The 13,152-nt window shown below is 37.3% G+C and overlaps 1 protein-coding gene across 8 annotated transcripts in view; it reads left to right on the plus strand.

The window, feature by feature from the left end:
* Positions 1 to 13,152, plus strand: part of LOC143250568 (uncharacterized) — a 140,533-nt gene that overhangs the window by 9,746 nt on the left and 117,635 nt on the right. Inside the window, exon 3 of one of the 8 annotated variants that reach the window (XM_076501327.1) lies at positions 3,362 to 3,454. The exons of the other annotated variants lie outside the window; for them this stretch is intronic. The gene's annotated coding sequence lies outside the window, so the exon portion shown is untranslated. The remainder of the gene's footprint in view (positions 1 to 3,361; positions 3,455 to 13,152) is intronic. 8 annotated transcript variants of the gene reach the window in all.

A 13,152-nucleotide genomic window follows, 5' to 3' on the forward strand; every position in this document is an offset into this window, starting at 1 on the left:
TATCTCTCAGTGTCTCCACATGATGGTAAGAAGTAATCAGCACTTTGACATCATCGAAATTAGAATGGAAACCTCAACAGCTCCTCTATATTAAAGTGGCCATTTTTACTTATGTGAAGGAGAATTGGATGGTTTGAAAACGACTCTCCATCCAATTCTCCACATAAGTAAAAATGGTCACTTTAATATAGAGGAGCTGTTGAGGTTTCCATTCTAATTTGGATGACATCAAAGTGCTGATTGCTTCTTACCATCCAGTATGTTTTCCCTTACAGGAAACATTTCTGACCTGTTGCTACAGTCACCTTTCTGCAGTTTCCTTTGTACAGAAATGACAGGTTATATGACGAACATGTGCATAGAGGGGTGGCAGTGTTGATTGATCAGCATGTGCCCACCCTATCTTTGTCACTCTATACCATTAGAGGCTGTAGTCATCTGTGTTTTCTTGGGTTGTATCATCATTGTTTGTTCTTTTTACCAGTCATCTGAGGAAACCTATGATCAGTCAGATGTTGATGCTCTCATTGAACAGTTGCTGTTTCCCTTTTTCATCCTTGGGACTTTAATGGACGTAAACCCCTCTGGGGTGGTGCTGATATTGATAGGAAGGGTTGTCCTGTAGTGCATATGTTCTCGGATCATTACCTTTCTCCCTTCAGTTTAGGTACTTTTACCTATTTTCATGCACCTAGTCAGTTTTTTACGGCTATTGATCTCTCTGTTTGCTCCACTTCACTTTTCTCTCATTTCTCTTTGGGGGTTGATAGTGACTCATGGGACAGTGATCATTTTCCCCTAGCATTAGCAAAAGCTTTTCTCATGCATCTAACACTTCTGTCTCATCCCCAATCTTCTTAGCCATCAAGACTTGGGCAGAGTGATCATATCTTTCCTTTCATGCTAATTGTTTCTATGAGTACAATTTCCCCTTTACACTGGTGGAACTCAAATCTGCTCTTACAATCTGGCAGTACATCAGTCAGACCTGATGATAATCACTATTTGATGCTTCACCATCTCTGTCTTGCCTCTCTTGCTATTCTTCTGGTTGTTTTTAAACAGATCTGGCAGGAGAATGTTTTTTCTAATGCTTGGCACCATGCTATTGTTTTTCCCTTTTCTAAGTCTGGGCAGGATTCCAAGATTTCTTTAAACTACTCTCTGATTACATTGATGAGCTGTCTCTGTAAGATATTAGAGAGGATGGTTAATGCTCATCTTATTTGGTACCTTGAATCAAACAACCGCCTCTCACCCACCCAGTGTGGGTTCTAATGACAGCACTTCACTGTGGACCACCTGATTCAACTTGAAATGCCAATCAGGGAAGCCTTTCTCAAGCAACATCTTGTTTCTCTCCTTTTTTGACCTTGAGAAAGCTTATAATACTATTTATCCGTGGAGGTATGGCATCCTGCATGACCTCCACTCATACGAGTTGCATGGAAATTTTCCAATTTTTGTTAAATATTTTTAATGGACTGGCAATATTAAGTCCATATGGGTTTGACACTTTCCTGTTCTTTCCCACAGGAACTTGAAGTTCTTCAAGACTGTATCTTAAGTGTCACACTTTTCATTATAAAGAATAATGTCATCAACTGCAAGCTGTCTCTGTGTTGACGTGTCAGTCGTTGAGCATGAGGTTTATTGAGCAGCAGTTACAGACTGCCCTCAGTCATTTATTGAAGTGGACCATAGCAAATGATTTGACTTTTTCTCACTCTGAAACAGTTTGCATGCACTTCTACTACCAATGGTATTCACTCCAATCCCATGCTCCATGTCGGAGAAGTCTTGTTTCCAGTGGTCCCTGAGACAAAGTTCTTGAGGATTATCTTTGACTGTAACTGGTTTTTATTCTACATATAAAGCAGCTACATGTCAAGTGTATAAGGGCACTGAACATCCTCCATGTCTTCTCTTCCACCTCTTAGGGAAGAGATTGATGTTCTATGTCAGAAACGTGTTGTGCCCTCATTCGATCGAAACTGAACTATGGGTCTCTGGTCTATGGCTATGCCAGGACTGTTGCCTTGAAGATGTTGGACCCAGTTCTTCATCAGGGGCTTTTTGCACTTCTCCAGTCAGTGTTTGTGCACTGAGTCTCAGGAATCTACTCTACACCTCTGCAACTGTCTTTAATGTGTGTGGCAAAACTTCAGTCTTTACCACAGCATCCAACCTGGGACTGTGTTTTCTTTCCTCAGTGGGTCATGCTTTTTCAGAATAGATGGTCTGCCGTTGCCCCTCTTGGCCTTTATATCCAGGTGCAGTTGGCTGAATTGAGTCTGTCCTTAAATGACATTGCTGTCTTCAATGGTCAGCCGATCCACCCTGGCTTATTATCATCCTCAAGTGTGACTGTTTTTTGAGTTATTTGAAGAAGGTGTATACTTCTGATTGGAAGCACTGTCTTCTGTTTGCTTAACATCTTTCAAACAATCCTTCCATTCCTATTTATTTGGATGGTTTGAAATCAGGTGACTCTGTGAGCTCTGCCATGGTTCAGTGGTTGCACACAGGATTCCCTCTACAGTTTCTGTGTTCACTGATAAACTGTATGCTATTTCTCTTGCCCTGGATCACATAGAAGCTATGCAGTACATGAGCTGTATCATTTATACTGATTTGCTTAGCTCTTTACTGGCTCTGGAATTGCTTCATGTTAGTTTCACCCTTTTCTCATCAGTATTTAAAAACAACTGACTCATTTCTTTTTATTATCCATTACTATTAAGGTCTGGATACTGGGCTTTGTTGGTATTTGCAGGAATGAACCTATTGACACCACAGCTAAGTCTGTCTGCTTTGGTGCCTTTCATGACCATGCCTGTTTCATACATGGTCTGTGGTTCTGGTTCAAGGCTCATCTCTGCCCCAGTTAGCAGTTGAGTTGGAGTGAGCAATGTAATAACATGCTTTTTCAGATAAAACCTTCTATTGGACTTTGGCTGTCTTGCTTCTGTAAGGGTCAGAAGGAGGAAATTGCCCTAGCTGGGCTACCCATTGGTCAGTTTTTTAACTCATTTTCTTTTATCTGGACCTGATGCACTAGTGTGTGGTCTGTGTGATACACAAGCCACAATAGCTTACATTCTATTGTCATGCTGTTATTACAGCCATGAGCAGCAGCAACAGTTTAGACATATTTTTACCATGGGTTCACTCTTGATGTTTGACAATGTCATTGGTGATGGTGACACTGTCCACCTCAGTTGTGTTTTTTTGCATTTTTAAAGACCATTGGTCTTTTTAATTCTATTTAAGTTTATATATCCAAAATTGGGATTTGTTTTATTTTAACATACCTTTTTACATATTTTAATAATTTTACTTTTAAATTAATTTTTTACAGATTGTATGGTGCAGATAGCCTAGTTGCTTTGCACCAATAAATGCCAACCAACCAACCAACAATCAACCTCTTTGGAAGAAATCAATAAACTTGGTATGTTTAAGTGTATGATCATCCAGTGGAAGTTTGTTAAAAGTCTCTTTTTTTAGATGTCTAATAGAAATATCTAACCCCTCTGCAGAATAGTTTTCTGTGCCTTTCTTATATATTATTCTCATAAAGAAACTTGTTTAACAGTTGCTTTGTTGTCAACCTGCAAACAGCTGGTCATCACATAGCTGTTCACTTTCTCCTTAAAATTTTACATCAAAAATAGTTTGTTCCACCTTCGATGAAAACATATTTTCCAAGGATATGCTTAAAATCTGTACTGCAATTATCTACTGTATGATTGCTTGGATCTTCTTTTTGTAGAAATTGATTCAGAGTGGTGAATGTAAGTAACACTGAATGGAAAAACGTGGTAGACTCTAGATGTGGTGTCCCTAAAAAAAGTAAATTTAAGCAATTGAAGCATGGCACATTTTCTGAGTTTAGAGAAAATAACTCCACAGTGCTGGATACATATGAAGATACCTCCTTATAGTAGTTTACACATTCAGCCAGTGAGTATTTACATATTTTATCATCTGGCTATACTCTACACTACAAAAGTTGGAAAATTCTTCCAGGAGTAATTATCTTTTACTACTTTCATAAAAGTAGTAAATGGTGTCTCTACACATTTCCTCAATAACAAAACCTGCTATATTGGCAAAAGATCTGAATGCTTTAGATGCAATGTTGTGAATTTGGTGGTAAGGACATCCCATGATGCAGACTGCTTCATTTTTCTCTCTCACATATGTCAAGATATAGTTTCTACTACCAACCTTAACATTTGTTTTATCAACTCAAAATATGTTGCAGTTAATCCATGGTGTATCATGTAATGATAAAACTTCATTGATGTCATTGAATAATTAAGAAGCAGTTGTGGCATTTGTTTCTTTAGTTGCATATCTGTTTAAGAAACAGTTCTTACCTTTTCTGCTGTTGATGTAAAAAATGTGGGCAGTCAAAGGATTAATTTTTTCCAACCTGGTGTCAGTTGAGTGATCTGTCAATTAGACAGTACAGGTTAATTCTTATAATGGGGACAAGCTCTTTTAAGTGGAATGCTATAGTTCCATTTATCATGCATCCTCTCTTTGTAGCAGCAGAGCATATCATGGGAAAATCTCTGGGAAAATGCTTGGAAAAAAGTGGATTCAAGTAGTCAACAAAAAAATGGGAATTTCTTGGTTTATCAATGCTGTTGTGACTTTATCCTTTCTTTGAATAATTTGAAATGAAATACTTTACAGAATACCATCATATTTCAAAACATTTCACTAAAGTACAGAAATTAAAACTTTATACTGTTATTTTTACTACCATTTTGAAGAATGAATTAGAGATTTAATAAAACTGATTACTAGTACTATATATTTTGATTCAAAATAATTTAAGTTTTCCTTGTTTATTTTATTAAAAGTTTCATATTAAAGTAATTTAAGTTTAATTTTTGCAGAGTCCAAAGCCCATAGGATTCTTGATAGAAATAATTTAAACTGAACTTGAAATTTACTTTTCTCTTGATGTCAGTCTTTGATGCTGCAAACATAAAAGAAAGTCTTCTGTGATTTTTGTTGTTGTTGAATCAACAAACCTCTATGTACATGACAATATTCTGTTACAGGCATTGCAGCAGAATTGGGTATTTTTACTATTCACAAAAGATATGAATGGGTATTTTGTACTCTATTCTTTTTCAAGTTTTTTTTTGTTCTTAGCAGCTCCCCCAAATTTTAACTTTTTAGCAGCTGGTGATGAAGTTTCTGCCTAACTCTCCAAGTCAGACATGTTGAAATTTTAACATATAAAAACAAGGCTGTGGTTGGTTTAGTGTTGATAACTGACCAGTTAACATGGCTGATAAGTACACAGAGCCTCAGGCTTTGGAGATTACATATACATTTGTTTTAGCTAAATTCTAAAATTTTCATAAATCATTCACCAACAATTTCCCACTGTTTTTGACAGGCTTTTATATTAGTATCTTAATATTTCTCAAAAGATAGTGTTTTAAAAATGTGCATTCATTTAATTCCTTTATTTTTATACCTTACATTTTCATTTTTAATATTCTAGCATGTGTCTTATTTCTATTGAGTTAGTTAGAGGTTTGGCATACTCTGACCTGATGATTAGATACAAAAGCATAGTATAGAGGTTTATACCAACTTGATCTTAATTTCCAAAAACACAAAGAAGTGTTTTGTACTAAATTGGTGGTGATAACATGTAAAAACAAAACTAAATGTTACACATCAACATGGTGATAAGGTAGAAAAACAATGCAGCACTTTAACATCAACTTGATGATTAGGTACAAAAACACAACACAGTGTCTTATACCAGCTTGGTGATAAATAAAACAATACAATATCTTATAAGAGCTCCTGTAATAAATAAAAGTTACTTTACAGACATTTTTAAATACCCAATATTTCTACAGTCTACATAAGACTTGTGTAATTTCTTCTACATTTTGCAATTTCTTTTCTAATATTCTAGTAATGTTCTGTAAGCTGTTCTTACTGTTTATCTCATATTCTTAATGTTGGCCCCAAGATGTTTCTACTGTAGCTCTCTCATTATCCAAACCTGTCAAATGTCACATACTGTAAAGAGACTAATGCATTTACATGCTATTTCACACTCTCACACTGTAGAATATAATTCTCATGCATTTGATGTAAGTATGTGAAATATATTTTTCATAAATTAGAAACTCGAGTTGATTTATTTAATTCACCACTGTTTGACTCACCTATTTCATCAATCTTGAAGTAATTTTTAGTCACCATTTTTTTGAGTAAGAACTTCACAGAAAAATGAAATATTATCCTAAATAAAAGTATGTGTATACTCTGAAAGAGACTTAAATAGCATTCAGAAGGTTTGTCTGCTTAGCCATTGCTTACCTTCTCATTGTGATTCAGGTGGTTTGGAACACATTATGACCACAGGTTGGGACCAATTAAAAGTATATCTTTACAACACTTAGTGTCCAGTCATTGTGATGGTGGGCAGAAGCTTTTCCTGCAGTGTTAAGAGTGTGTTTGTCAACAAGAGAGTGAAACTGGGGACTCCTATATTTCGATCCCTGGATGTTTCTCCCAGATATCGGTAGAAGTAGCACTAGCCTTTTCAGGAGACTGCTCGCAATACCAGTTAAGATTTGACATTACACTATTTGTTTGGGGTGTGCACAGCACTTTTTTTGTGTGTGTTTTCTTTTAGCAAAGCCACATCGAGCTATCTGCTGAGTCCACCAAGGGGAATTCAACCCCTGATTTTAGTATTGTAATTCCTTAGACTTATCGCTGTACTAGCAGGGAGCACTTCTCTTTAATCAGTATCAGTTTCATATATTGTTCATGGAAGGAGGTCCATTATTTCATTGTAATTCTGAGTGTGTGGTGGTCTCATTCCCAAGTCCTTGTTTGAACACAGGTTGCATGTGCTCCCCACAATTCTGTAGTCAACTGGAAGGCTCCTTTCCCACTTTTGTTGGGAAGTTAGGATGAATGTTCTTAATTCCAGACAGGACAAGTTCTGTTCCTTTGGTTAAGTATGCTTATACACAATCCCATCATTCCAAGCCTGTGGTGTTGCCTTTTGGGCTTCTTCGGGTGGAGAAGAAGGTTTGTGTGCTTAGTCATTACCTACCTTCTTGTAGTGGTTCAGGTGGTTTGGGACATTATGACCACAAGTTGGGATTGGGATCCAATCAAAACTTTATCTACATATAACACTGCAGTCAATTGCCCTAGCCATCAATGTGGGATGTAGGGACCAAGATATCTTAATTCCAGTCCCAAGTAGTGGAGCCTGAGCTAGCTGGTTAGGGCTGGCCTATACTGATGATTACTCATGTACAAGTCTACTCTTGCTACAGGAACTAAGTTCAGAGTGTTTTGAATGTAATGCATTTCTACCATTCAGGTACCACTTTTATTTTGATACACCCATGATCTGTGCAGATGCTTTCTATGTGGATAATGCCCTCACTGGCCCCTCCACCTTCTCAATATGTGATTCTAGTTACAAGTGACAGCATAGTTAAGTATGTTTTGGAAGTTAACATTTTTGGAAATTGAAATTGTTTCCAATAATACTTACTTTCACTGATACTCTCCTGCCCTTTCTCTTCACTAAAAGCTAGTGTTAGAAACTGGGTTATCATCAGTCTGGAAAAAGTGATAAAACTATATGAAAGGGTGCTTATATACAGTACTAGGGTAGAGGGTACACTACTATAGGAAAAGAGTATCATGAGATAAATATCACCAAGGGCTGTTGAGTTGGGTACAAAAGACTAGAACAAGTGAGAAAAAATCAGAATAAAGCTTAGATAAGCAAAAAGAAACCCTGGCAGTTGGGTAATAGCTATAAGTGTCAGTAGAAGTAAGTATAATTGGAAATACGTTTTAAATTTAGGAAAATATTAATTTTTATTGCATGTTTCAGCCTCATGTGGTAGGGTTATCATCAAGCTTCATGATGACATAAACAAACAGGGTCAAAACATGCAACAAAATGTCATTTTTGCAGTGATAAATAATTTGTCTATGTGTGTATTACTTTTATTAACTTATGTAGCAAGGTTGAGTTCAAGGTTAATCTTCACCAATAGTTCTTTTATTGTGTTGAGTGTATTGTTGATCTTCACCAGTATTTCTTTTATTGTAGTGTTGTGTTTCTTGTTGATCTTCTCTAGTATTGTCTGTGTTGTGTTGAGTTTATTTTTGGTCTTCACTGGTATTTCATTTATTGTAGTGTTGTATTTTTTGTTGATCTTCATCAATATTATTTGTATTGTGGTGTTGAGTTTTTTTTTTGGTCTTCACCAGTATTATCTGTGTTGTGGTGTTGAGTTTTTTTTTTTGGTCTTCACCAGTATTATCTATGTTGTGGTGTTAACTTTCTTTTTGGTCTTCACCAGTATTATCTATGTTGTGGTGTTGAGTTTTGTTTTGGTCTTCACCAGCATTATCTGTGTTGTGGTGTTGAGTTTCTTTTTGGTCTTCACCAGCATTATCTGTGTTGTGGTGTTGAGTTTCTTTTTAGTCTTCACCAGTATTATCTGTGTTGTGGTGTTGAGTTTCTTTTTAGTCTTCACCGGAATTATCTGTGTTGTGGTGTTGAGTTTCTTTTTAGTCTTCACCGGAATTATCTGTGTTGTGGTGTTGAGTTTCGTTTTGGTCTTCACCAGTAGTATTATCTGTGTTGTGGTGTTGAGTTTCGTTTTGGTCTTCACCAGTATTATCTGTGTTGTGGTGTTGAGTTTCGTTTTGGTCTTCACCATTATTTTCTGTGTTGTGGTGTTGAGTTTCGTTTTGGTCTTCACCATTATTATCTGTGTTGTGGTGTTGAGTTTCATTTTGGTCTTCACCAGTATTATCTGTGTTGTGGTGTTGAGTTTCGTTTTGGTCTTCACCAGTATTATCTATGTTGTGGTGTTGAGTTTCGTTTTGGTCTTCACCAGTATTATCTGTGTTGTGGTGTTGAGTTTTTTTTTGGTCTTCACCAGTATTATCTGTGTTGTGGTGTTGAGTTTTCTTTTTTGGTCTTCGCCAGTATTATCTGTGTTGTGGTGTTGAGTTTTTTTTTGGTCTTCACCAGTATTATCTGTGTTGTGGTGTTGAGTTTTTTTTTGGTCTTCACCAGTATTATCTGTGTTGTGGTGTTGAGTTTTTTTTTGGTCTTCACCAGTATTATCTGTGTTGTGGTGTTGAGTTTCTTTTTGGTCTTCACCGGTGTTATCTATGTTGTGGTGTTGAGTTTCTTTTTGGTCTTCACCGGTGTTATCTATGTTGTGGTGTTGAGTTTCGTTTTGGTCTTCACCGGTGTTATCTATGTTGTGGTGTTGAGTTTCTTTTTGGTCTTCGCCAGTATTATCTGTGTTGTGGTGTTGAGTTTCTTTTTGGTCTTCGCCAGTATTATCTGTGTTGTGGTGTTGAGTTTCTTTTTGGTCTTCACCGGCATTATCTGTGTTGTGGTGTTGAGTTTCTTTTTGGTCTTCACCGGCATTATCTGTGTTGTGGTGTTGAGTTTCGTTTTGGTCTTCACCAGTATTATCTGTGTTGTGGTGTTGAGTTTCGTTTTGGTCTTCACCAGTATTATCTGTGTTATGGTGTTGAGTTTCGTTTTGGTCTTCACCAGTATTATCTGTGTTGTGGTGTTGAGTTTCGTTTTGGTCTTCACCAGTATTATCTGTGTTGTGGTGTTGAGTTTCGTTTTGGTCTTCACCAGTATTATCTGTGTTGTGGTGTTGAGTTTCGTTTTGGTCTTCACCATTATTATCTGTGTTGTGGTGTTGAGTTTTTTTTTTGGTCTTCACCAGTATTATGTGTGTTGTGGTGTTGAGTTTCGTTTTGGTCTTCACCATTATTATCTGTGTTGTGGTGTTGAGTTTTTTTTTTGGTCTTCACCAGTATTATGTGTGTTGTGGTGTTGAGTTTCTTTTTGGTCTTCACCGGTGTTATCTATGTTGTGGTGTTGAGTTTCGTTTTGGTCTTCACCGGTGTTATCTATGTTGTGGTGTTGAGTTTCGTTTTGGTCTTCACCGGTGTTATCTATGTTGTGGTGTTGAGTTTCTTTTTGGTCTTCGCCAGTATTATCTGTGTTGTGGTGTTGAGTTTCTTTTTGGTCTTCGCCAGTATTATCTGTGTTGTGGTGTTGAGTTTCTTTTTGGTCTTCACCGCATTATCTGTGTTGTGGTGTTGAGTTTCTTTTTGGTCTTCACCGGCATTATCTGTGTTGTGGTGTTGAGTTTCGTTTTGGTCTTCACCAGTATTATCTGTGTTGTGGTGTTGAGTTTCGTTTTGGTCTTCACCAGTATTATCTGTGTTGTGGTGTTGAGTTTCGTTTTGGTCTTCACCAGTATTATCTGTGTTGTGGTGTTGAGTTTCGTTTTGGTCTTCACCAGTATTATCTGTGTTGTGGTGTTGAGTTTCGTTTTGGTCTTCACCAGTATTATCTGTGTTGTGGTGTTGAGTTTCGTTTTGGTCTTCACCATTATTATCTGTGTTGTGGTGTTGAGTTTCGTTTTGGTCTTCACCATTATTATCTGTGTTGTGGTGTTGAGTTTCTTTTTGGTCTTCACCGGTGTTATCTATGTTGTGGTGTTGAGTTTCGTTTTGGTCTTCACCGGTGTTATCTATGTTGTGGTGTTGAGTTTCGTTTTGGTCTTCACCGGTATTATCTATGTTGTGGTGTTGAGTTTCTTTTTGGTCTTCCCCGGCATTATCTATGTTGTGGTGTTAAGTTTCTTTTTGGTCTTCCCCGGCATTATCTATGTTGTGGTGTTGAGTTTTTTTTTGGTCTTCACCGGCATTATCTATGTTGTGGTGTTGAGTTTCTTTTTGATCTTCACCAGTATTATCTGTGTTGTGGTGTTGAGTTTCGTTTTGGTCTTCACGGGTATTATCTGTGTTGTGGTGTTGAGTTTTTTTTTTGGTCTTCAACAGTATTATCTGTGTTGTGGTGTTGAGTTTTTTTTTTGGTCTTCACCAGCATTATCTGTGTTGTGGTGTTGAGTTTCTTTTTGGTCTTCACCGGCATTATCTGTGTTGTGGTGTTGAGTTTCGTTTTGGTCTTCACCAGTAGTATTATCTGTGCTGTGGTGTTGAGTTTCTTTTTGGTCTTCACCAGCATTATCTGTTTTGTGGTGTTGAGTTTCTTTTTAGTCTTCACCAGCATTATCTGTGTTGTGGTGTTGAGTTTCTTTTTAGTCTTCACCGGAATTATCTGTGTTGTGGTGTTGAGTTTCGTTTTGGTCTTCACCAGTAGTATTATCTGTGTTGTGGTGTTGAGTTTCGTTTTGGTCTTCACCAGTAGTATTATCTGTGTTGTGGTGTTGAGTTTCGTTTTGGTCTTCACCAGTATTATCTGTGTTGTGGTGTTGAGTTTCGTTTTGGTCTTCACCATTATTATCTGTGTTGTGGTGTTGAGTTTCGTTTTGGTCTTCACCATTATTATCTGTGTTGTGGTGTTGAGTTTCATTTTGGTCTTCACCAGTATTATCTGTGTTGTGGTGTTGAGTTTCTTTTTGGTCTTCGCCAGTATTATCTGTGTTGTGGTGTTGAGTTTCTTTTTGGTCTTCACCGGCATTATCTGTGTTGTGGTGTTGAGTTTCTTTTTGGTCTTCACCGGCATTATCTGTGTTGTGGTGTTGAGTTTCGTTTTGGTCTTCACCAGTATTATCTGTGTTGTGGTGTTGAGTTTCGTTTTGGTCTTCACCAGTATTATCTGTGTTGTGGTGTTGAGTTTCGTTTTGGTCTTCACCAGTATTATCTGTGTTGTGGTGTTGAGTTTCGTTTTGGTCTTCACCAGTATTATCTGTGTTGTGGTGTTGAGTTTCGTTTTGGTCTTCACCAGTATTATCTGTGTTGTGGTGTTGAGTTTCGTTTTGGTCTTCACCATTATTATCTGTGTTGTGGTGTTGAGTTTCGTTTTGGTCTTCACCATTATTATCTGTGTTGTGGTGTTGAGTTTCTTTTTTGGTCTCACGGTGTTATCTATGTTGTGGTGTTGAGTTTCGTTTTGGTCTTCACGGTGTTATCTATGTTGTGGTGTTGAGTTTCGTTTTGGTCTTCACGGTATTATCTATGTTGTGGTGTTGAGTTTCTTTTGGTCTTCCCGGCATTATCTATGTTGTGGTGTTAAGTTTCTTTTGGTCTTCCCGGCATTATCTATGTTGTGGTGTTGAGTTTTTTTTTGGTCTTCACCGGCATTATCTATGTTGTGGTGTTGAGTTTCTTTTTGATCTTCACCAGTATTATCTGTGTTGTGGTGTTGAGTTTCGTTTTGGTCTTCACGGGTATTATCTGTGTTGTGGTGTTGAGTTTTTTTTTTGGTCTTCAACAGTATTATCTGTGTTGTGGTGTTGAGTTTTTTTTTTGGTCTTCACCAGCATTATCTGTGTTGTGGTGTTGAGTTTCTTTTTGGTCTTCACCGGCATTATCTGTGTTGTGGTGTTGAGTTTCGTTTTGGTCTTCACCAGTAGTATTATCTGTGCTGTGGTGTTGAGTTTCTTTTTGGTCTTCACCAGCATTATCTGTTTTGTGGTGTTGAGTTTCTTTTTAGTCTTCACCAGCATTATCTGTGTTGTGGTGTTGAGTTTCTTTTTAGTCTTCACCGGAATTATCTGTGTTGTGGTGTTGAGTTTCGTTTTGGTCTTCACCAGTAGTATTATCTGTGTTGTGGTGTTGAGTTTCGTTTTGGTCTTCACCAGTAGTATTATCTGTGTTGTGGTGTTGAGTTTCGTTTTGGTCTTCACCAGTATTATCTGTGTTGTGGTGTTGAGTTTCGTTTTGGTCTTCACCATTATTATCTGTGTTGTGGTGTTGAGTTTCGTTTTGGTCTTCACCATTATTATCTGTGTTGTGGTGTTGAGTTTCATTTTGGTCTTCACCAGTATTATCTGTGTTGTGGTGTTGAGTTTCGTTTTGGTCTTCACGGGTATTATCTGTGTTGTGGTGTTGAGTTTCGTTTTGGTCTTCACGGGTATAATCTGTGTTGTGGTGTTGAGTTTTTTTTTTTGGTCTTCACCGGTATTATCTGTGTTGTGGTGTTGAGTTTCTTTTTGGTCTTCGCCAGTATTATCTGTGTTGTGGTGTTGAGTTTCTTTTTGGTCTTCGCCAGTATTATCTGTGTTGTGGTGTTGAGTTTCTTTTTGGTCTTCACCGGCATTATCTGTG

This window comes from Tachypleus tridentatus, chromosome 5 (assembly GCF_004210375.1).
Source record: "Tachypleus tridentatus isolate NWPU-2018 chromosome 5, ASM421037v1, whole genome shotgun sequence".
NCBI lineage: Eukaryota > Metazoa > Arthropoda > Merostomata > Xiphosura > Limulidae > Tachypleus > Tachypleus tridentatus.